This window comes from Eumetopias jubatus, unplaced genomic scaffold, assembly GCF_037043125.1.
Source record: "Eumetopias jubatus isolate StellerSeaLion01/CBP00866 unplaced genomic scaffold, mEumJub1_p1.0 scaffold_12, whole genome shotgun sequence".
Lineage (NCBI taxonomy): Eukaryota > Metazoa > Chordata > Mammalia > Carnivora > Otariidae > Eumetopias > Eumetopias jubatus.
The window spans coordinates 96849117-96874271 of record NW_028274818.1 but is presented as its reverse complement, the minus strand read 5'-3'; the positions used below and the strand labels follow the sequence as shown (position 1 = coordinate 96874271).

Sequence of the window (25155 nt, the reverse complement as noted above, 5' to 3'; positions counted from 1 at the left end):
CACACTCTCCAGAAGGCAGGATCAATTAACCCTACCCTCCATTTCACACCATTTTTATGCACAGAATCCCAATCTCCTATGAGTTACACCTTTCATCCAGCTATCACTTAGAGAGGCTTTTGTTCCTGAAGTTCAAGATCCAGATGATTGTAAAGGGGGGCTTCAAGGGGAGGAAGACAATTCAGATATTGTCTGAAAAGACTTGCAGGGTAGTCACAGACTTTGAGTAAACCCCACACTCAGCACAGGCCTGGCCCAAAGGAGGTGTCCAGGAACATGTGTGCGCACACGCACGCGCGCACACACACACAACACACACACACATACACACACACACACACGGGCCACTGACACAACAGAGCTGAGGCTCAGAGGGGAAGAGAGCTCCCCTGACACGAGAACACGAGAAGAAAAGTAGGGAGTGTGGGGGGAGCTGTGCTCCCGACCCCAGACTCGGACTGCTTCTGGGGCAGGATGCTGGGCAGTTTGTCCCAGGAGGAGACAGACCATCTCCCACGGCCCAGCAGACCGAACAGCCTCAGAGGGACAAGTCTGGCGCCTCTGCATGAAAGGAGCCATTTCTCACACAGCACCAAGGACCTTCTCGGCGAAAAAGAGTCAAGCCGCCCAAGACAGAAAGTAGGCACCGGATCACTTGGCACGAAAGGCAATATTGCAAGCAGCAAATCGAGTGGAATTTATCTGTGAACAACATGGTAATAATCAATACAATTAATTTTTCATTAAGTCATGCTGTTCCTGTGCTATAAACCTTAATATCCTGAGATCAGAGAATAATTAACATCTGAGAAAACAAAGCCATTTTGTGGATTTAGCGCCCATGTGGAGGCCAAAAGAACATGATCCAAGTTCCAGAAATAAACCAGAAGCAAAGTAAGTGGAGAGAAGGTGGCGACCTCTCAGGAGTGGCTCGCACCCCATCCCCTCCCCGGGGTCTTAGGAATTCTCTTGAGAAGGAAAATCTCTCTTCGGATTATTCAGCTCAGCTCAATCCAACAAATATTTCTTGGGCACCTACTGTGTGTCAGGCACCATTCTAGGCGCTGGGGGCCCATGTCCCAGGAAACCAAAGTAGAATAGCAAGTAGGGCGTCCGACTGGGAAGAGGTGGGGTCTGCACGGAACCCGCAGTGGGAAGGGAACGTGGAGGACGGCTTAGGGGCTGGAAGTCAGATTCTCTCTCCGACCCTTGCAGGGTATCATTCTAGACGCCAAGTCTTTCCCCTTGACCTCTGTCATCTCTCCTAGGCTGGAAGCAGAAAACACCTTTATAACCGAAGACCAACATCTAAGCCCAAGAAAACACGAGGGGTTCTGATTGTTTTTCTTTTTTAATGAGGAAAAGATTATTATTGTTAAAGGCGGTACAGCTTTGTTTTGATTCTGGGGGTTCATGCGGAGGGAGAAGGCTCTGTGCAGCCCAGCACGCAGGGCTCAAGAAGAGCAAGGAGGGAGGCCTGGGGTTGAACCTGAGGTGGGCTCTTCTGTGTGACCCACTACAGTAAGGGGAGCTTACTGAGCTCTAGGTTGCTCAGCACACCCATCCATCCTTAGATGACAAGGAAGGGAAGGGCGACACAAATAAGGACAGTAAAAGGGCATGTCATGGGCACCTGCAGAGCAAAACCCTATAAAACTGAAAACTGATGCCTCATCTCCTCTCCCTTGCCAGGGGAAGCCAGCAAAGCACACAGCCTTTTTATTCCAACCCACAGTAGGAAATGCACTGCACATCATGACAGATGCATAATGTAGCTATCATACTCTTAGAAGGTGCGTGTGTGCGCGCGCGTGTATATATATTAGGTTGAAACCATATAAAATTGCTTTTGTATAGGTAACAAATGGTCAAATATCAGCAATTTCTTCTGGTTCCAACCACCGTGTAATGGCTAACATTGATTATGTGCTCGGTCTATACCAGGTGCTGGTCTAAGCACTCCTGGAATAGTAGCTCATTTATTCCTCACAATAGCTCATGAGGAGGATTCTGTCATTACCCTTCACCACATGGTTGTGTCAGGACAGTGATCGGAACCCAGGCCTTCCGGTCCCAGAGTCTGCACCCCTAAACCTCATTTTCTACCTCTTCAAACACACACTTCCCAAAATGGTACACACCGTTTTCTAGGTGGGACACGCTCTGGTATTTCCTATTCTATGTCTTTCTTCTTTTTGACGCACACCCCAGTTCACTCAACTGATCTCGCTATGCAGGAATTGTTCAGGACCCACACTTGGAGAAGCCCTGGCCTGTGCCTGTCTTGGTTCCCCCAGGACAGCCTCTGTCTCGTTATTACTCACTGGTACTAACCACATCACCACATCAGACTCTCCCCCAGCAGCCTCCCGAGCTTGTCCTAGGATCTCTCTGTCACCCCTGAATCGATGACCTCCTCTATCATGGCTCTGGTGGTGGGATCGTCTTGTTTCCTACTTCTCCACTGAGCAATTAGCTCCCATTCACTGCTGGCGACACCACACACGCTCCCCACCTCCGTACCACCATCTATTCAACAACCACCTTCCTGGAGCCCCCAAGGGATGTCACCTTCTGGAAGAACAAAGAAAAGTCTTTGTTTTTGTAAACCCTATGGGCCCACCAATCTTAACACCTGACACCTGTGGAAAGATAGCTTTAGTCCTTGCAGGCCTAAACCCTCCAGCTACCTGCGCCTGCCATCCGCCCCATCTGGAAGAACCTCAGCCACAGACTGGGGAGGACGCAGAAGCAGGCAGCCTCCCCTGGCCACAGGCATTCACCGGTCTTCCACGCTGACCCCAGCAGTACCAGAGGTCAGTGACGGTCCCATATGTTTACCTTAACTTCTCCACTCCTAACTCAACCATTTTGCAGCATCTTCGACCAAGGCAGGTTCCGTGCCTAAAACAGGGTCCAGAAGACTCCTAGCTGCCCGTGGCAGGGAGCACACTTTGCCTGGGGAGCTCAGCCCCCGCAACAAAAATTCTCATAAAGTCATCTTCCAAATCATCCATGGCCCTGGGACTCAGAGCAAAATGACAAAGGGTAGGAGTTGGAGAAATTGGCTCTACTCCAGAAAATGATTCCTTTTGTTGTGTAACCTTTCAATTCTAACTCATTGAACATGTCTTTCCTTTCCCCACATGCAAGGACACACAGAAATATGGCCCAAGTCTCGTTCCCGCCGGCCTCACAAATAGACTCACCTCAGAAAATGCAGCCAGATGAAATGTGAGGCAACGTGAGCCCAAGCTTCCCTGGGAAAGGGTGCGAAGGATAAGGGTCCCTCCTTTCACTCACTGAATTCCCCCAGAGCAGCCTTTCCATCAGCTCCCTGCCACATTCCTTCCTACTCCACTTGGCCGTCCTGATCATTGATAAAGAGCCTGGATATGAAAGTAATTGTTCTCCGCTGCAGGCTGCATAAATATCCCATTATCAATAGGAAGCAATTTATTTCCTCAAAATTGCCAACTCTCTCATTTTGTTTTAACATGCTGCTTCTCTATCAAAATGAGTCTGCACCTTTGAAAAGACTATTTTCAAAGCCTCACAATGGCCCTAGTGTGAGAAATAACACTGAAATCAGCTGAGGCAGACTGACCCCAGGCCGGCCCTCCACAATGAAAAGGGCCGCTCAGAAAAGGAGGAAAATTGCTTTAGGAATTCTACTCAGAAACTTAATCCTAAGTGAGTCACAAGGGAGTAAGTCAGCTAGTCCAGAACACACACGTGCATGCACGTGCAAGCACGCGCGCGCGCACACACACACACACACACACACACACACACACACACACACCATTCCTGATTTCTCCTGAAGAGCAGGCGACCTTGCTGGGAGGAAGCTGAGGGGCCACGCACGTCCATGTGGACTTTTGGATCATGGAAGTAAACGGCACAATGAAGGCAACATTTCAACCCATGGAGAAAGACAAGATTACTAAATACATGGGGCTGCACTAATCAGTTGAGAACTTGGAAAATATTAAGTTATGATTGTACATCACACATCTACCCAAATCTACTTCTGAAAAGTTAAAAAAAATGAAAGGAATTAAAGCAATACACTGGACAACAAAAGAAGGCCAGGGGACCCACGTGGGATGGAGTGAGTGAAGGGGGAAAGAAGCAGGTGGTGGCATCACAGAGGTAAGGGTGGGAAGGAAGATCACGTACGGCCTCATAGGCCATTGTCAGCACTTTGCGTTTTACTTTGAGTGAGGTGGGAGCCATAGCAGGTTGCTGAGCAAAGGAGCGATGCGGTCTCATTTGTGTGTTAAAAGGATGCCTCTGCCCAAGGAAGACATACAGATGGCCAATATGTACATAAAAAGGTGCTTAACATCACCAATCCCCAGGGAAATGCAAATCAAAGCCACAATGAGGTATCACCTCATACCTGTCAGAAGGGCTATTATCACCAAGACAAGAAATAGCACGTGTTGGCGAGGCTATGGAGAAAAGGGAGCCCTTGTGTTCTGTGGGTGGGAGAGTCAATTGGTGCAGCCATGGTGGAAAACAGCGTGGAGTTTCCCCCCAAAATTAAAAATAGAACAGCCCTCTGATCCAGCAATCCCATTTCTGGGTATTTATCCAAAGAGAATGAAAACACTGGCTCAAAAAGATACAGGCCCCTCCTGTTCACTGCAACACTATGTACAGTGGCCAAGATACGGAAACAATCCAAGTGTCCATCTGTGAATGAAGGGGTAAAGAAGATGAGGTAATGGAGTACTACTCAGCCATCAAAAAGAATTAGATCTTGCCATTTGCAATGACAAGGATGGACCTTGAGGGCCTTAACGCTAAGTGAAGTAAGTCACACAGACAAAGGCAAATACCATATAACCTCACTTTGTTTTGGAATTCAAAAACAAACAAATAAAATGAACTCACAGAGACATAGAACAGACAGGTGGTTACCAGAGGTGGGAAGAGCAGTGCTCAGTCAGTTAAGCGGCTGACTTTTGATTTCAGCTTAGGTCGTGATCTCAGGGTCCTGGGATTGAGCCCCACATCGGGCTCCATGCTCAGTGGGGACTCTGCTTGAGGATTTCCTCTCTCCCTCTGCCCCTCCCCCTGCCCACACACTCTCTCTCTCTTTCTCAAATAAATCTTAAAAAAAAAAAAGTTTAAAAAAAAAGGTACAAATTTCCGGTTATAAAATAAATGTCATGGGGATGCAACATACAGCATGACCATAGTTAATCATATTGTATTGCACATCCAAAAGTAGCTAGCAAGTAGATCTTTAAAGTGTTTAACACAAGAAAACAAATTTTGTAACTACGTGTGGTGACAGGTTATTAACTAGGCGACTGTGATCATTTTGCGATATACCAAATATCGAATCACTACGTTGTACACCTGAAACTAATATAATCTTATATGTCAATTATACCTCAATTAAAAAAAAAAAAAGGAGGTCTCCAGCTGCCGTGTGAACACACTCTAGAGATAACAGAGGCTGTTGCAAAGATCCAGGTGAGAGAGAAGGACACAGCAGATAAGGAAGGAGTGATCAGGTTCTGGATGGATCTCAAGGTAAAGCCAGCAGAATACCCTGAAAAGGAAGGCATGGGATGTGAGAGAAGGAAAGAGGCAGGAGGGCTCCAAGGTTTCTGGCCACAGTACCTGGAAGGTCGGCAAGGCTTGTTTGATAATGTGCCCAGAACCGTCGAGGACGTAGGGGAAAGCAACTCCGACAGGTGCGGTGTAAACTGGCGCATTCTGTCATCAGGCCAGTAGGGGCAGGAATTACAAAAGCCCTAAAAATCTGGACCTTGTGTGAATCCTGATGAGAGCAAATATGAAATGGGCACTTTTGAGATAATCATAATAGAGAAGCCTGCTGATTTAAGTTAGAGATGTACACCGATGTGATTATGGATGAAATGATATGATGTCTGGGCTTTGCTTTAAAATACTCTAGGACGGGGGCACCTGAGTGGCTCGGTCAATTAAGCATCTGCCTTAAGCTCAGGTCATGATCCCAGGGTCCTGAGATTGAGCCCCGCATCGGGTTCCCTGCTCGGCGAGAAGCCTGCTTCTCCCTCTCCCACTCCCCCTGCTTGTGTTCCTTCTCTCACTGTGTCTCTCTCTGTCAAATAAATAAATAAATAAAATTTAAAAAAATTAAAATAAAAAAATAAAATACTCTAGGACTAAAATGCTTGGGGGGCAGAGGTGATGGATGAAATAGGAGAAGTAAAACGTTAAAAATCATTGAGGCACAGAAATGGCTACTCAAGGGTTTATACTATCCTCTCTGTGTTTCAGGATGCTTGATGATTTCCATAATAAAGGTATTTTAAGGTGTGTATACCTTTAGACACAGTGATTCCATTTGTAGGAATTTATCCTAAAAGAGATGTGTACAAAGATTCATCCACAAAGATATGTATCACAGCCTTATATTTAATAATAAAAATGGGAAACCACAAACAATAGGTAATTAGCTAAATTTATGATAATAAGCCATTCAGTTGAAAAGAGTAGGAAGATCAGAAATTGGTCTGGATTAATACAAAATGCAGCATATGACAAGAGTGACATTTCAAATAATGATTCAATAAATGCTGTCAGGACAACTAAGTAGATACCCGAAAAAAACAAGAATAAAACCATCCTCCACACTTTCCACCAAAATAAATTCCAGAAGAATCAAAGGTTAAATATATAAAATGAAGTCATAATTGTAAAAGAAAAAAAAAAAGGAAATTTTTGTATCATCTCAGAGCAGATAAAAGGCTGTACTAAGGAGGGAATACCAAAAGCTATAAAAGAACGATAATTCTACCTAATTTTTAAAAGCTTTAAAAATATTAAAACCCTTGTCATGTCAAAAAACTATAGCAAGTGACATCAAAGATCAGAAACAAGGTGAAAATACTTACAGTGTATATTACAAATGAGGAGCCCACTTCCCTTATATTAAAAAAGCTCTTACATACATCAATAAGAAAAAGGCCAACAAACCAAAAGAAAAATCTTCAGAAAATATGAGCAGATAGTTTCTAAGAAAGGAATTACAAATGGTTCTTAAACACATAAAACAATGTTCAACCTAACACATAATAAGAGAAATGCAAAGTAAAATGACCTTTGTATAATGTATTTCACCGGGGAGGCAGGTAGAGCTCAAGAACTTTAAGAGCACACTGTGGGAGATAAAGTTCTGGGTAGCAGGCCCTCTAAACACTGGGGGGAGGACTTCATATTAGTAGAATCTCTTTGAAGTGCAGTAGGGCAATCTCGATTCCATTAAAAATAGAGCACACTTTAAATGGTTCTACCTGTAGACGCATACCCTACTAGTATCTATGCACATACATACAAGAGGAAGGATAAGCCATGGCTTTGGTTGCAACATTATTTATTTATTTGTTTAAAGATCAGATTTTAATGGTAATAAGGAATTACTGTTAATCACAGTAGGTGTGATATTAGGATTTTTTCAGTCCTTCTTTTTAGAAATCTACACTCAAACAATTACAGATGAAATGACGTAATGTGTGGGATTTGCTGTAAAATCATAGAGGGAGAAGGAAGGTTGGCAGATTGGGTGCAGATGAAACAAGCTTGATCCCAAGTTAAAGCTGTGTGATGGGTCCCCATTAGTGTACATGACACTTGTATTTTCCACCATAAAACACTGAAAATTAAAGAGATCTGAATGAATTCAAATACCCACTAACAGAAAATTGGTTAAATCGGGTACACTCTACCCAAACAATGGAAGACCATGCAGCCATAAAGAAAATAAGAATCTTCTTTATATCCTGATGTGGAATGACCTGCAAGATGTGTTGTTCAATGAAAAAAGCAAGATGCAAAAAGGTGTCCATCAAATACTACCTTTTGTGTAAAAATACTTAAAAAAAAAAAAAAACACACCCATGGCACAAACTTGGCTTGTACACGGGCTATCCCTGGGTGAATATACAGGAATCAGACAACCATGGTTCGACGCCCCTGTGGACGGGAACTGGGTGGAGGGAGGAAGGACAGAAATTGAGGGACACTTTAACTACATACACTTTTCTGCCTTTTGAAATGTGTGCCATGAATGTCTTAGCTATTCACATAAACAAATAAAATGTATGACTGTAAAAATACACACTAAGCCATCAATAGTGGTTGTCACTGAAGGTTAAGGGTTAAGAGTGATTATTATGGTTTTCCAAATATTGTACAAGGAACACATAATCTGAGGAGAGAGAGAAGGTTATGTGGGGAAGGGCAGAAACCAGGAAATGACCTCATCAAAGAGCTCGTGTCAACCATCAAACGGAAAGTGACCCATGGTCCTCAAGTTGCCCACTGCTTTTACAGCCCTCTTGCTGCCAGCACCCCCTAGTTGTAACGTGCTGAGCACCCACAGGTCATCAGGGACCAGGCTGGGTGGGGACCCGTCGCAGGGTGAGATCTGCCCTGCAAGCACTCATGATAGGGCAGGTGGGAAGAGAGGCAGAAACCCAGGCTGGCGTGACAGCACTATGTGATACAATAACCCCACTTAAGAAAGCTGAGGGGCGAGGGGGACTGGGGGGAATGCAAGGTGGAAGGGGTGCGGTACGGAGGGGTCATGGGAAGAAACTAATTTTGCAGTAGGAAAATGCATAAGATCTTTACAGATGGATAGTAATTGGATTCAAGATTATACGGTGATGATTCAGTTTAGTGTCAAAGATAAAATGGCTGACCCCATTTGTTAATTGGCGTCCCTTGGTGACTCAATGTTGGAACAGTTCCTCATCATTTACATTGGTCCTCCGGTGCAGAGCTGAGCTAAATTTACTAATCATTCCTCTTCATGCCTTTAAACTTCTGCCATGCCTCAGAACAACAATCTTGCTCCATTTCTAGACTCCTGGGCTATTCTAAGTGACCTCCAAATCCTTAACTGCTCCTTCCCTCCTATCTTTTACCCCCACTGCCTCACCCATGGCCACGTTCTGATCCTCATTCTTGCCCAACATAGCTCCAACTCCGAAATTTAAGCTCTAAAATTTCACTCTTGTACCACAACTTGCTATTTTTCCAAGTGTCACTCCCACCCAGCTGCTCTTCAGCCTTCCAAAACCATCAACCCCCAGCGTTTCTCCAGACCATCAGCCCTCCTGAGTCTCCTTTTCCTCTTCAACCCAACTAGAAGTTGCATCCCAAGGAGCCTCCCCACTTCTGTCACCAGACACAATCCCTTCCCCATGCCTCTATTCAAGTCCTTCATGATTCTCCCCAAACTCCCAACCCCACCTCCCAAATCCATCCCCAAAGCCTCAGTGAATCCTGCAGTCCTCCAAGGGCTCCTCAGAAAAGAAAGAGGTTATCGGCTCCTCACCCCTTCTCCCAGGTAAGATTACCTACTGCAAAATGTATCCTCATGTCCTCTCATGTTTTCGACAAAAGAGGTGTCCCAGCCCACCTGGTTTGAATGGGGACTCAAAGCAGGCTCCTTTAGGGCCAGATGGCCCCAAGGCCTGAGGCCACTGCCAGTTTCTCTCACTCCCTCACAGTTCCTAACTCGGATGAAGCACTACACTGCGTATGCAATCTTGCCTCCCTCGTGGTGGCCAGAAGGGCTAGATGACCCACTCCAGAAGTACATGAGTATTAACTTCCCCGAAAAGTCAGTTTTGACAAAACTGAGAAGGAGAGAGCTAGGAAGTGAATTCCCTGTCCATTCCTCTCTCCAGTAGACTGTCCCCAGACAGTGTTTCTGGATAGCCTATGTGGACACATCCTGCACAGTTAAGACCTCATAAAACAGTGGCTAATCTAGCAATGCTTTGTTTGGTGTTTGCTTCTCATCCTTCCCTCTCTCACTTCTCTTTTCCCTCATTCTGTTGCCTTGGGTTTGTACCTCCCCAAAGACATTAGCACTTAAGCCTTGCCTCAGGCTCTGCTTTTCAGAGCTAACATGCCACGCGTGCTATAAATTCCATTACTTCCTTCCTGTCCAGAGAGTTAGAACCTTATTTTCTCCTTTCTGTGGCACGGTTTTTTATAAATGCAGAAAAGCCTAGAGAATGCTCTAAGTGAACCCCTGTAAACCCCCAACTAAACTAAGTCAAATCTTAACATTTTGCAATTTTGATTTAATTTTTTTAGAAAAACAAAAAGAAGTTAGGCTTCACACATACAAGTGGTGCTCCCTTTATCTCTCTCCCTGATTCTATTTCCCTCACCCCACAGATAAATTCACTATCTTGAATTTAGTACTGATCATTCCCATTCATGTTTTAAAAACAAAATCTTTACTTCTTACCATAAAAGATTTCACACATAGAAGTCCAGAAAAGAGAATATTATAGTAAACATGTGTTTACCTAACCCAGCCCCTTATCAAGTCTATACATTACATCATATTTACTTCAGATGTCTTCATGACTTCATGGAAGTATAATTTACATACACTAGTTTGAAACCCCTTATAGATCACTTTTCTATTTCCTCTCTTCCATCCAACTGTAATCACTATCATTCACGTCAGTTCTTATTGCTGTCTTGGACTTTCATCTGCATTCTGAAGATACGTGCTTGTGTGTGGGTGTGGGTGTGTGTGGGGGGGTGGGTGCTGGGCATGCATACATAATATAATGAATACAAACACACATATACGCACGTATACATCTACACATATGACCCATATAACTTGAGATTGCTTAAACTACTATACAATATGCCATCTCCTTCTGATGGGTACATAGATTGCTGGAACTTTTTTATATGAAAGGTATCCCTACAGTGAATAATTCTGCATCCTGTGTAGACAGTGCCTGTCTAGAAGGTGCACAATCAGTTACAAGCTGGGAATAATTGTACCCAAATACACGGGACTTGCTCCTGCCCTCTGATAACACTGTGTGTCCCCGTCTAATGAAATGAGGGTCTTCGCCTGTGAGAGGGGTCTCTCTCAGACCTTCTCACCCACCAGGAAAGCTAAAGCATGAAGTACATTTGATGGACACTGTGCGCTGACTAAAAATCACACTGTAAAGTCTTACTAACATGGAAAATGCTCATTGTTTATTGTCAAGGAGAAAATAAATTTCTAAACATTATGTGTTGTATGACCATCATTTTCAATGAGGAGATTATACTGAAAAGATCCAGGAGCAAGCCTGAAGGGGCTGCAACTAACATGAAAATAAATAATGACCGGAAGAGAGAATGATCTATTGAATAAAATGGAAATTGATGAACCAATACAGATATCAATGGGTGGATGGATGAATGGAGATAATAAAAGCCTCTGGCTTACAGCATTATGCCGATAAATGCACAAGGGATGTTGGGCTTCAAAAAACAATCATTTGGTAATCACCAACGCCATTATTGATTCAAGCAAGAATCCCTAATGGTTACTAAAACTCGAGGGTGAAAGTTTGATGAGGACCAGATATTGATAAATTTCAAAGTATTTCCCCATTAAATACTTATTAATTATGAAGGGGAAAGAGTCACTTAACATTGAGAAGTCTGGCAGACTCTATCTTAATTCAGCGATCAAAGTTAATATCACAAGTAATGGTGCAGATCATCATTATATGTCACCTGACCCAGTGTTGTGAGAGCGACATGTCATCTTCGCTTCTGTGGTATTTCTGCAGAAGCTGCATAAACTTAAATCCAACCGTGGGTACTGGACATACCCAAGGAGGGACATGTTACAGAATAAGTGGCCTATGATGTCAAAGATGTCCACATGGCGAGAGCCAAAAAAAAAAAAAAACCCAAAGCAAACACAAAACCCAAGGAATCTTTTGAAATTGGAGGAAAAAGAAAGACATCACAGATAAGTGCTAAATATGCTCTTGGGCTGGATGAGTCGGCTAGAAAGAGGGTAACTAGGATACCTGGGAAATCTGACTGGTGAGTGCGGATTCCGTGGTGGTCCTGCCTGATACTAGTCTCCTGATTCTGCTGATACGATCATGATTAACCAGGAGACTGTGGAAAATATGCATAGAGTATTCAAGAGTAGTGGGACATCATATCTGCTACTTACTCTACAGAGATTTAGAAAAACTAATTATATATATTTGCGACGGAGAGAGACTGGTAAAGCACATATGGCCAAATGTCAACAATCAGAGAAGCTGGGTGAGAGATATATGGGAGTTCACTGTACTACCCTTGAATCTTTCTATTTGAAATTATTGAAAATAAAATGGTAAAAAATCAAAAAACTGTGTGATGTCAATTTAATTACATCCGCATGGTCAAATATAACGCACAGTCAAAAATCCCATCTACTAAATGACATGAGAAAATCTATTTTTTTTAAATACTGGGATAAAAATTACATAAGCAATACGATTTGCACTGTAAAAATCCGTGCCTAGGGAAAGAAAGACAGGAAGTAAATACAACAAAATGCAGAGATAAATTATCGTAGAGTGGTGATATTTCAGATGACTGCAGGCAGTTGGTGATGGTCCTTATACTTTATTTACAAATGCATCTGTGTGTCTGATTTTATTTTATTCTTTTTAAGATTTTATTTATTTATTTGAGAGAGAGCACAAGCAAGAGGGGAGGCAGAGGGAGAGGGAGAAGCAGACTACCTGCTGAACGGGGAGACCGATGCGGGGCTCAGTCCCAGGACTCCAGGATCATGACCTGAGCAGAAGGCAGATGCTTAAGTGACTGAGCCACCCAGGCACCCCTGATTTTATATTTTATAACCAAATATTATTTTTAAAAAATAAAACCAAAATGGGGCGCCTGGGTGGCTCAGTCAGTTGAGTGTCCGATTCTTGGTTTCAGCTCAGGTCATGATCTCTGGGTCATGGGATCAAGCCCCACGTGCTGAGTGCAGAGTCTGCTTCAGATTCTCTCTCCCTCTGCCCCTCCCCTCCTTCTCTCTCTCTCCCTCCCTCTCTCTCTCTCAAATAAATAAAATCTTAACAACAACAAGAACAACAAAAGCAATGAATGAACTGAAAACTTCACTTAAAATGCCCTCTCCCTTCTGGGGTCCATTTTCCTGAGGCCACCTGAAGTCCCGGAGTGGAAATCTACTTTCACAAAACTTGAAGCCATCTGTTCTTATCCCCAATTCTTTTGGAAACTGTTTTTTCCCAACTCTTATTAATCAATTCCTCCGTGAGGAGCAAACCAGTCACAGACTCTGCCCTTAGAAGGGTTTCCAAGGTACGTATTTTAGCACGGGCAAAGAACTGAGTTAGCTAATCTTCAAAGAAGGTGCCTGCCATCCCATTCAACAACATAAAAAGTCATTTGTTTGGAGGGAGGAAAGCCATTTCAACATGAAAATTGGTTCATGACAATATGCCTGATAAAAACAGCATGCAGCAGAGCCGTTGGCCGACCCGTCTCCTCACTGTGCCCTCCCTCTAGCTCCTTACCCTTCCTCTCTCGTGTCACTTGAATGGAAAATGAGGTTCCCTCAATGGAAAAATGAGTTGGGATACTTTTTTTTAACCCTGGAGCAGAGAATCGGGACTGTTCACACATTCTACGAAAAAACAAAACAAAACAAAACAAAACAGAAACAGGGGCGCCTGGGTGGCTCAGTCGGTTAAGCGTCCGATTCTTGATTTTGGCTCTGGTCATGATCTCAGGGTCAAGAGATCAAGCCCCACGTCGGGCTGGGCATGGAGCCTGCTTGAGATTCTCTCTCTCTCTCTCCCCCTCTGCCCCTCCTGTCTCTTTAAAATAAAACAAAACAAAACCCACAAAACACTTCGTCATTCTGCTCTTTCTACCTGAACACATTCCAGAGTTTTCAGTGTTGTCCTATATAGCTCAACCTCAAAAATTCACCCTCGAACCCTTCCCTGCTTGGTGACTGGACCATCCAGACCTGTGGGTTTCAAACAGCCCATCTCACCACAATTCACTTCAGCATCGGTGTCCCCACTGGCTCCTACCTACTCACTAATTCAGCAAGCATTTATGGGGCTGCTCTTTCAGGCCTGGCCAGAGCCCAGCAAGGTCAGACCCCCTCTTTGGTGTGCTAGCCTCTTCCCAAACTGGGCCACGCCCACCATCTTCATGCCTCTCGGCAAAATCGTCCCCATTCCAGGCCACACACCAGACACCAGCTTTTTGCTGAATTAAGAGCAGACTTCTCTGTCAAGACAACGGACTATTCTGCTACTCAGAATATATTCTGCAAATGACAAACACCTATTTATTTTTTGTAAGATTTACAGCCGAAGTCAGGTTGCTTACTAAGCTCTCCTTGGGAAGAAAAGAAGGGGCTCACTCTCTCCTCTGGAACCCTGGAGGAACAGCCAGGGAAGTAGGCTCAGAAGTGCCCGGGCCAGAGCTCCCCCTGCCCCACCTGCCCGAGCTGCCCCAATGCTTCCGGCTCATGCACCAACCCTGGGAGGCCCATTGGTGCTCAATAAATATCCACTGAACGGACTGAGGCAGCGCTGGTAAGATCTTGAGACATGTGAGCTGGCCCTGCACGTGAATAGTGGGGTGGCCTTAGCCAGGCTCCAGAAACGGCAGAGTGCACCTGGTAGGTGGCAGCCCACTGGAGCTCATCGACTCACAGAAGAGGCTAGAACATGGCTCTGCCTCTCTCCACATACAGTCTAGGGCGCTCCAGAGCTGGGCATGGCTGCCCATCCCACGCACAGGGGTCTTGCCCTGCAGCCTTACGGCAACTGGTCTCCAGCTGAGGAGGCAGGTAGCACCCTCCTGAATCTCCCTACAAGGAAGGGTAGAGGATTTCCACCTCCCAGGGCCCTGCACAGTGGACTTGGACTACAGCAGCCTCAAGGACGAGCTCGACCTGGAGCTGTGTTGGTTGACTGACCCAAGGCCACGGTCACTGGCCCCAGACTCTCTGCCACCTGGGGAGGGTGGTAACCACCATCCAATGACAAAGCCAACTTCCCTTCCTCTGCTTTCCACTTACACGCCCTTGGCAGGTGACGGACAGCGGAGGGGCGCGGGGGAGACCCAGTGTTAAAGCTTCCTCCAGCTCCCAGGCACTGCAGAAGGGTCAGAAGGATGAACGGAGGCTGCCTTCTGTTTTAGTAGAAGACCTTCACAAATCTGTTGCATGTGCAAGATGGAGCCCAAGCTCCAGTTTGGTTGAAAAGGCCCACATTATTTGAATAATTAATCAATAACTGGGTTATTGAACACTTTCTCTGCTGTAGGAACTGATCTAGTTTCTGGGATAGAGGATAGAAGAAGCCAGCTAAGGTCCTGGTTCTTACGTGCTAGTGGGCTATGACAGATGACTCACTAGTGAGCAAGAGGGAAGTTGCAGACAGTGGCAAGGGCTGTTGAGAAAAATAATAATAAAACATGCAGTGGGCAGGGATGACTGGGAGGATAAGGGGTTCTCCCTGCAGAAGCAGCACCGGGGTGAGACCCAGAGAGAAAAAGGAGCCGGCCAGGCAGAAATCTAGTGGGAAAGCAACCTAGCGGGGAGCAGCCGACACAAAGATGCAGAGAGGGTGAGCTTGACCTTGAAGGAACAGAAAGAATGTACACAAACTGGAGCATCGTGAATAGGGCCGGGAGTGACCGCATTTAGGCTTCGCCACCTATCAGCCATATGCTCTTGGGCAAGTGACTTCCTTCTCTGTGCCTCAGTTTCTTCGTTTGTAAAATGAGAATAGTACCAACATCGACCCTATAGGTTGTAAAAGCTCAAGGACATAAGACAGGTAAAGCATAGGGGCGCCTGGCTGGCTTGGTTGGTTTATTTAGCGTGCGACTGTTGATCTCAGGGTGGTGAATTCAAGCCCCATGTTGGGCATAGAGACTGCTTCAAAAAACAAACAAACAAACAAAAAGACACGTAAAGCATATACATGAGGCACCATAGTAGATACTCAAGAAAGATCAGCTGTGATGATGTTGATGATGAAGAGGATGATGATGTCACGGGCCTGTCCTGAGAGGCTGCCACTCCCAAGGATGGAAACACTAGGCACCATCCATTGAGCAGACCCTACTATCGCCCTTGAGCACAGGGCCCTCCAGTCCTTGGCAGCTTCCTAGTTGGCCTCTCACAAGCTCCTCACTACCTGCAAGACCCTGTATCCTTTTGCTGGAGCTGCTGTGACAAGGCACCATAGATCACGTGGTTTAAACAACAGCATTTTACTGTCTCACCGTTCTGGAGGCTGGAAGTCTGAGATCAAGGGGTTGGCAGGGTTGATTCTTTTTTTTTTTTTTTTTTTTTTAGGGAGGGGCAGAGGGAGAGGGAGAGAATCTTAAGCAGAATCCACACCCAGCGCGGAGCCCGATGCAGGACTCAATCTCACAACCCTGAGATCACAACCTGAGCCAAAATCAAGAGTCGACACTTAACCAACTGAGCCCCCCACCCCAGGTCCCCCCCAGGGTTGGTTCTTTGTGAATGCAGTGAATCTGTTCCCTACTTCTCCTCTAACTTCTGGAGTTAATGCAGTCTGGTAATCTTTGGTGCTGCTTCGCTTGTAGGCTTATAGATATCTGCCTTCACCTTCCACATGGTGTCCTTCTGTGCGCGTGTCTTTGTCCAAATTTCTCCTTTTCAAAAGGACACCAGTCATATTAGATTAGAGACCATGGTAAACACCTCATTTTAACTTGATTACCTCTGTTAAGACCCTATCTTCACATAAGGTTGTGTTCTGTGGTACTGGGGGCAGGGATTAAGGACGCCAACATATCTTTTGGGGGGACACAATCTGACCATAACAGAGCCACACCTCATGTTGGGGATTCTGCCATCAGCACTGCCTCATGCTCACAGGTCCCCTGTCCAACACTATCCCCACTTCCACATCCTGTCCTTCAGACACGTGTTTCAGACCAGCCAGAGAACATTCAGAGTGTGACCGGAGGACCAGCCAAGTACCTGGACCCACATTCCTGCCCAGTACATACACTTTCCTTCTGAATCCACAGCTGGGAGGGGAATTCATCAGGCTCTCTGCCTCCTCTATGATGAGGCCAGCATTCCCTGCGAAGAAGGACAGAACTTGCTGCTTATGCCAGGATGACTGTGACTTCAAGGGGGACACCATCACATTTGCTGCCCATTTCTGTAGATGTCGGATTTCCTAAGGGAACCCCACTGAGATACCGTCTTCATGAAACTGGACCTTTCATGGTCCAAGAGGGTCGCCAATAGAAGCCAGCCTTCCAAGGGCACTGCAATCCACCCAATGCCCCTCCACTTCCTGTGGCTAACGACAGGGTTTGGCCCAACCTGTCTCCCTTCTAGGAAACACTCAGGCACCACAGCACACAGAAGTCCAGGAGCCTTGTCATGGGGATAACTCTGAGAAATCTGTGTTTATGTTTCCAGAAGCAGAAATCTGAGGTGCTGCCAAGGCAAGCACATGTTGCCCTCAGGGAAGCAAGAGGTCCTCAGGAGAATCCTGGTCCTCAGAACTCAATGCCCCGCCACCAGCCAATAGAGAGGGGCCCAGACAGGCCTGGAGTCTTTGTCAGTTTTCATTAGGGTGATGAAGGGGACGGAAACTCTCCTCAGGCCATGGACAAGCTTCTCCTGGGCTGTGCATAAGCCGATTCAGGTTTTTCCAAGCTGGAGCAGGTTATCTGAGGTCACCCCATGGAAGACAGGTATAGAAAGAGTCAACAACCCCAAATAAGGCACTGTTTGTCCCCAAACTGTCCCTGGCCACTTGGACAAATAAACTCAAGTGCACAGTTGTTTTCTCAGTGCCTGAAGCCACATCCCTTCCGAGCTGAGTATAAATCAAGACACCCAACCGAGCAGGATAAAAACCCAGCACTTACGCTCAGCTCCGCAGGCTAGCAGAATTGAGCCCCTTTCCTTATAAATCAGTCTAAAATGGTGAATGTTAAGACTGACACTTTCTGCTGGCGGATCTAAATTGCATTCCAAGAATTCTATTTAAGGATCTGCCTCTAACAGCTCTGGGCCACAGCGGTCCCGCCTGCCGGTGTGACTTTACTGTGGGTCTATCACACTCAAGTATGCGTTCCTCCACCGGCCTTGTCTGCACTCTGTCCTTCGGGAGCTTCTGGGGTGGGGAGTGGGGTGGCGGGATCTTGGTCAGGAATTGTCTGCCTGCTGTCAGCGCTGATTTCCAGAAAGTCGTCAGAGAAGAGGCTCTCTCGGGGGAGGGAGGCCTTTGCCATTCCCTGGGCCTGTGGCTTCCATCACGGGACATCAGTTCAGCCCATCAGCTGCTTCAGAGCACGCTGCCTGGTGTCAGCCTGGGAGCTGGTCCTCGCTCACCCAGGCTTGGTGTCCAGAAACCACAGTCATGGTGTGTGGCTCTCCTGAGATGAGGCTCTCATGTTTCCTAGGTCACCTGAGCCATGAACCACTAACAGTTCATATCCCAGCATGGGAGAATGAAATTTGGCCAGAAGTAACTTTCTCATGAACTGGGCACTAGTGTGGAGTCTGCAGGATGGGGTCCCATGAGGACGTGTCCCTGGGATGGTGTTGGAAGCAACCTTTGAACAGTACAGCATCAGGCTGGATCAGAAAAGACTGGGGCTTGGGAACATATAAAATGGTGTGAACCCCTAGAAAGATGAAAACATGACTAAGAACCAGATAGACTGTTTCCTTTACTAAGGAGGGCAGTGGCGTGGGGGGGGGGGGGGTGGAGAAAGAAAGAAAGAGAGAGAGAGAGAGAGAGAGAGACATATGACCCGATCAGCATAATGACAAATGCCTTAGCGCCAAATGGACCTTCACCCAAGAACTCTGCACCCTAACTCCTGATGTTCTCAGTATACATTTCTGATGACTGGCCCAAAGGGGTTACGCTTGCCATCAGTGAAGGACCACCCAAACATGCTCAGTAAAAAATCCTCAAATACCCCCAATTTAGTCTGTGAAGTCCTGAACGACAGAAGCACAAGGTCAGCTCACACGGGGATCAGTTTGAGGACACGGTCATGCTAGCACCCAGACCACACACTGTCCCTCTCTGCAAATAGCACCGAGCCCCTGCAATGAAAATGGCCTGAGGAACTTTTGCCCCTTCTGTTACAAATAGAGCCACAGAGGCCCCATGTTCTAGGCTGAACTGTGTCCCCTCCCCGCCCCCCAAACTCATGTTGAAACATAACCCCTGGTGTGACTGGGTTTGGAGGCAGCCTTTGCAGAGGGAATTAGGGTTAAATGAGGTCATAAGGTGGGGCACTAATCTGATGGGACCGGTGTCCTTATAAGAGGGAGAGACACCAGCAGAGAGCTCTCTCTCTCTCCCTCCCCATGGGCACACAGAGGAAAGGCCATGTGAGAACACAATGAGAAGGTAGCTATCTGCAAGCCAGGAAGAGAGCTCTTGCTGGACGTTTACCCTGTTGGTACCTTGATCTTGGGCTTTCAGCCTCCAGAACTGTAAGAAAATAAGTTTCTGCTGTTTAGGCCACCCAGGCTGTGGCCCTTTGTTAATGGCAGGCCACGCTGACGAATACAGCCTCACTTTGAGTTCAAAAACGAATGCTCCCACTTGACCAGCATAAACTTTTTGTGCTCGGGACAGCTGCAACCAAGGTAGGAGCAATATGTTAGTTTTCCCACTTCTGCTGTAACAAATCACTACACACTTTGTGGCTTAAAGCAACACAAATTTATTCTCTTATGGGGGCCAGGAGTTTGAAATAGGTGGTATGGGGCTAAAATCATGGTGTTGGCAGGGATGGTTCCTTTTGGAGGCTCCAGGGGATAATCCTTGACTTTACCAGCTTCTAGAGGCTTCCCACAGCCCCTTCCTCCACCTTCGAAGCCGTCTGTGTGGCATCAAGACACATCACCACCATACCAACACAGGTGCCCGACTCGAGCAGAGGGTTCTGTGTTGTGACTGCCTCACTTGGAGGGACAGACACCCGTAGTGAGAGTCCTCTGGATGGTAGAGATTCAAAAACCACCAATTCCTACTAAAATGCCTCCGGATCATAGAACTGGACATCACAACCCCATCTGGCCTACTGGCCCTCTCCCTGACACCCAGGGCCTCAGAGACTCCCAAGGCATAGGTTTTAAAACTGCAGCATTTGATGAAGCCCTAAGTCTGTGTAAAGGGGTGTGCAGGGCCTCGAGAGGATACCAGGTTTACCAAGTCACAGCCTCTGCCACAGAGCAGGGTGATTATCATGACTGACATGGATTTACAGAATGCTGGTGCGAAGTAAAAAATCATGTCCTCATTTGTTAATAAACACTGGCAGCATGAACAAACAATGACCTGAGCCCACCTGTCCCTGTGGGAGGGCTTGACGGATGATACGGGAATGAGTGGTCTTAGCTGATTCATTCATTCATTTACCCATTCTGCAAGTATCTGTTGGGGCACTGCGTGCCAAGTACTCAACAGAGATATACAAAGATGAATCAGGCATGGCTCTTGTCCTCCAGAAACTCCTGATCTAGGAAGATAAACAAGTACATAAAAAACATCAATGCAGGGTGATAAAAACAGCAGTAAGTACATGTAAAGAAAAGGGAATGATTGGCTTTGCAAGTGTCTAAATTTTCAATTATTCAATCAACTAATCATTCAACAAATATCTCCTGAGGCCCACCCACATGCCAAGCTCTCTGCTAAGCACTGGAAATCCAGTGGGAACGGACCAGACAATCACTGACCACAAAGAAGTTAAGTTCCACTCTGTGAAAGGTCCAGAATCAGCACAGTCCTGGTGACAGAAAGTAGAGTAGTAGCTACCCAGGGCCAATGAGATTGGAAGGAAACGAGGAGTGGCTGCTAATGGATATTTTGGGGAGGAAGGGAAAGTGAGGAAAATACTCTAAAATTGATTTTGGGTAGTGGCTGTACAAATCTGTGAATATATTAGAAACAATTAAATCATATACTTTAAATAGGTCAATGTATGGAATAGGAATTTTATCTCAATAAAGCTGATTTAAAAAAAAAATCATGGTGGTAGAGAAACACAATTAAGCAGTTACAATAGCATGTGACAACTTTTAAGATGGAGAAGTCCAGGGTGCTCTGGGAGATACACAGGGGCTTCTAACAATGCCTAGTGAGAGAAACTTCTGGAAGATTTCCCAGAAGAAATGACATTTAAACTGAAATTTGCTTCTAGAGGACTTAGTCAAGCAAAGTGAGAAGCCAAAACAGTTCTAGGCAGTCAGAGGAAAGCATGTAGACGGAAGAAAACACATGGTGTGTATTTGAAAACCTGAAGAAAGTTCCGGAAAGCTGGAGAAAGAGTGGAGAAGTGGGGGAAGTGGGGGAAAGATGGAAAGGCAGGCACAGACCTTTTTGTGAAAGACATTGCAATTTCCAGAAGATGTGACTTCAGCTGAGAGGCCACGGGAAAGCATGGGAGGCCTTAAGAGAGGATTGACAGAATCAGATTTGCATTCCATTCATTCAGCCAGCCAACAAATACCTAAAAATCACATTAATACCTTTGATGTGTGAGGCCACATGCCAGGGGACAAAGCTGCGAACAGAACAGGCAAGTTCTCTTCCCTCCTGCAGTTTACATAATTAGGAGCGAAACTGACAATAAACAAGTAAGCAGATGAGCTAACCAGATAATGACACGCTTTGGAAAGACCTCTCTGGCAGCACGACTGTGGGGAGAATGGCTTGAAAGGGAAGACCAGAAAGTCCAGGTGGGAGATGGGTGTGTCTGCAGCAGGTCCTAAGGAAGGTCTCCCCAAAATAACACTCCCTCCCTCTACACCCCCGTTCCAACCTTCCTCCTGACCTGCAGAAACAGCTGAACATGCCAGAAACTCGCTTTTCCAGCAGCCGTCAGCTACAACACGGACAATGACCCAGTCATGCCCATTGGGAGTAAGACTGTAGAGGAACTCCTTAGGAAGATTCTCCTCATTCATAAAAAGTGACACGAGCAAGACATGCCCTCCTCTGCTTGACAAGGCTGTGTCTGCAGGGGATGCCAAGAACTGTCACAGCCATCTTTCAACCCCCAGGGGAAGGCAACATCACGGACACATTAAGGGTAGTTGGTGTGGCTTTGCAGATGATATGATACTGTATGTGGAAAACCCAAAAGACTCCACCCCAAAACTGCTAGAACTCATACAGGAATTCAGTCAAGTAGCAGGCTATAAAATCAATGCACAGAAATCAGTGGCATTCCTATACACCAACAACAAGACAGAAGAGAGACAAATCAAGGAGTTGATCCCATTTACAACTGCACCCAAAACCATAAGATACCTAGGAATAAATTTAACCAAAGAGGCAAAGGATCTGTACTCAGAAAACTATAAAATACTCAGGAAAGAAATTGAAGCAGACACAAAGAAATGGAAAAACGTTCCATGCGCATGGATTGGAAGAACCAACATTGTGAAGATGTCAATGCTACCTAGAGGAATCTACACATTCCATGCAATCCCCATCAAAATACCATCCACTTTTTTCAAAGAAATGGAACAAATAATCCTAAAATTTATATGGAACCAGAAGAGACCCCGAATAGCCGGAGGAATATTGAAAAAGAAAAGCAAAGCTGGTGGCATCACAATTCTGGACTTCCAGCTCTATTACAAAGCTGTCATCATCAAGACGGTATGATACTGGCACAAAAACAGACACAAAGATCAGTGGAACAGGATCGAGAGCCCAGAAATGGACCCTCAACTCTATGGTCAACTAATCTTCGACAAAGCAGGAAAGAATGTCCAATGGCAAAAAGACAGTCTCTTCAACAAATGGTGTTGGGAAAATTGGACAGGCACATGCAGCAGAATGAAACTGGACCATTTCCTTACACCACACACAAAAATAGACTCCAAATGGTTGAAAGACCTAAACGTGAGACAGGAGTCCATCAACATCCTAAAGGAGAACCTAGGTAGCAACCTCTTCGACCTCAGCCGCAGCAACTTCTTCCTAGAAACATCGCCAAAGGTAAGGGAAGCAAGGGCAAAAATGAACTATTGGGACTTCATCAAGATAAAAATTTTGCACAGCAAAAGAAAGTCAACAAAACCAAAAGACAACCGACAGAATGGGAGAAGATATTTGCAAATGACATATCAGATAAAGGGCTAGTATCCAAAATCTATAAAGAACTTATCAAACTCAACACCCAAAGAACAAATAATCCAATCAAGAAATGGGCAGAAGACATGAACAGACATTTTTCCAAAGAAGACATCCAAATGGCCAACAGACACATGAAAAAGTGCTCAACATCGCTCGGCATCAGGGAAATCCAAATCAAAACCTCAATGAGATACCACCTCACACCCGTCAGAATGGCTAAAATTAACAAGTCAGGGAACGACAGATGCTGGCGGGGATGCGGAGAAAGGGGAACCCTCCTACACTGTTGGTGGGAATGCAAGCTGGTGCAACCACTCTGGAAAACAGTATGGAGATTCCTCAAACAGTTGAAAATAGAGCTACCATACGATCCAGCAATTGCACTACTGGGTATTTACAACAAAGATACAAATGTAGGGATCCGAAGGGGTACGTGCACCCCGATGTTTATAGCAGCAATGTCCACAATAGCCCAACTGTGGAAAGAGCCAAGATGTCCATCGACAGATGAATGGATAAAGAAGATGTGGTATATATACACAATGGAATATTATGCAGCCATCAAAAGGAATGAAATCTTGCCATTTGCAATGACGTGGATGGAACTGGAGGGTGTTATGCTGAGTGAAATAAGTCCATCAGAGAAAGACATGTATCATATGACCTCACTGATATGAGGAATTCTTAATCTCAGGAAGCAAACTGAGTGTTGTTGCTGGAGTGGTGGGGGTGGGAGGGACGGGGTGGCTGGGTGATAGACACTGGGGAGGGTATGTGCTATGGTGAGCGCTGTGAATTGTGTGAGACTGTTGAATCACAGATCTGTACTTCTGAAACAAATAATGCAACATTTGTTAGGAAAAAAGAAAAAGAAGAAGATAGCAGGAGGGGAAGAATGAAGGGGAGTAAGTTGGAGGGGGAGACGAACCAGGAGAGATGATGGACTCTGAAAAACGAACTGAGGGTTCTAGAGGGGAGGGGGGTGGGGGGATGGGTTACCCTGGTGATGGGTATTAAAGAGGGCACGTTCTGCGTGGAGTACTGGGTGTTATGCACAAACAATGAATCATGGAACGCTACATGAAAAACTAATGATGTAATGTATGGTGATTAACATAACAATTAAAAATTTTTTTAAAAAAAAGGGTAGTTGATGTGGGAGTTTTGAAAGTACCTGAGCCTCACTGACGTTTCTAACTCACTTAAATCAGCCCTGGACCTGTCCTCACTCATCCTTCTCACTGCGTGCGATTTTAAAAGAAACAAATCAAGAGCCAATTACGGATTAAGCTGCTTTTCGTTGGGTATTCTATTTACCATACCCAACACCAGCTTCAGCAACTCGATGTGCAAGGCAGTTAAAGAAGGCAGGCACAGAAAATCTTTAGGAGGAAGAAGCAACAGGGCTTGGTGATAGTTGTCAGGGCAGGTGAGAGAAACAGATGTTTCTGAAGTTTGTGACTTCAACAGCCTGACAGGTAGACTGTCACTCACTGTGCCAGGGAACACAGGAAGAGGAGCGGATGTGGATAATTTGGAGGTTCCTTTGAGATGTCCAAGTGAAGGATGGATAAGAATGAACAGAAAGCCATGGGCTGGTCTGGGCAACCAACCCAAACACGTCCAACTGGCATTCCTGCGTCCTGTCAGTCTGCATTAGAAATGACACAGTGAGGGCCGATCACAAGAACGTGGTCCTCCCACTGAGGCCACCCTAAGATTATCAGCTCCCCTCTGAATTCTCAAGATGGACGCAGGGAAGAGGGGGCATCGGTCAAAATCATCAACATTAAAGAATATTTTATTTGGGGCACTTGGGTGGCTCAGTTGGTTAAGCGACTGCCTTCGGCTCAGGTCATGATCCTGGAGTCCCGGGATCGAGTCCCGCATCGGGCTTCCTGCTCAGCGGGGAGTCTGCTTCTCCCTCTGACCCTCTTCCCTCTCATGCTTTCTATCTCTCATTCTCTCTCTCTCTCAAATAAATAAATAAAATCTTTAAAAAAAAAAAAGAATATTTTATTTGTATACAATGCTATAGTTAGTTGCTCGATATGGACATCTTTGAACCATTCCAACCCTGAGAAGTAATAGAATAAACTTGTGGATCCCAAGCACTGTTATAGTCAGGGGATACGTCTCACTTCCC

At 45.6% G+C, this 25155-nt stretch overlaps 1 protein-coding gene across 1 annotated transcript in view; it reads right to left on the bottom strand.

Annotated features, from left to right (window-relative positions):
- The window catches only part of CALN1 (calneuron 1), a 488598-nt gene that overhangs the window by 252733 nt on the left and 210710 nt on the right, over nucleotides 1-25155 (bottom strand). The gene's annotated exons all lie outside the window — the stretch shown is intronic.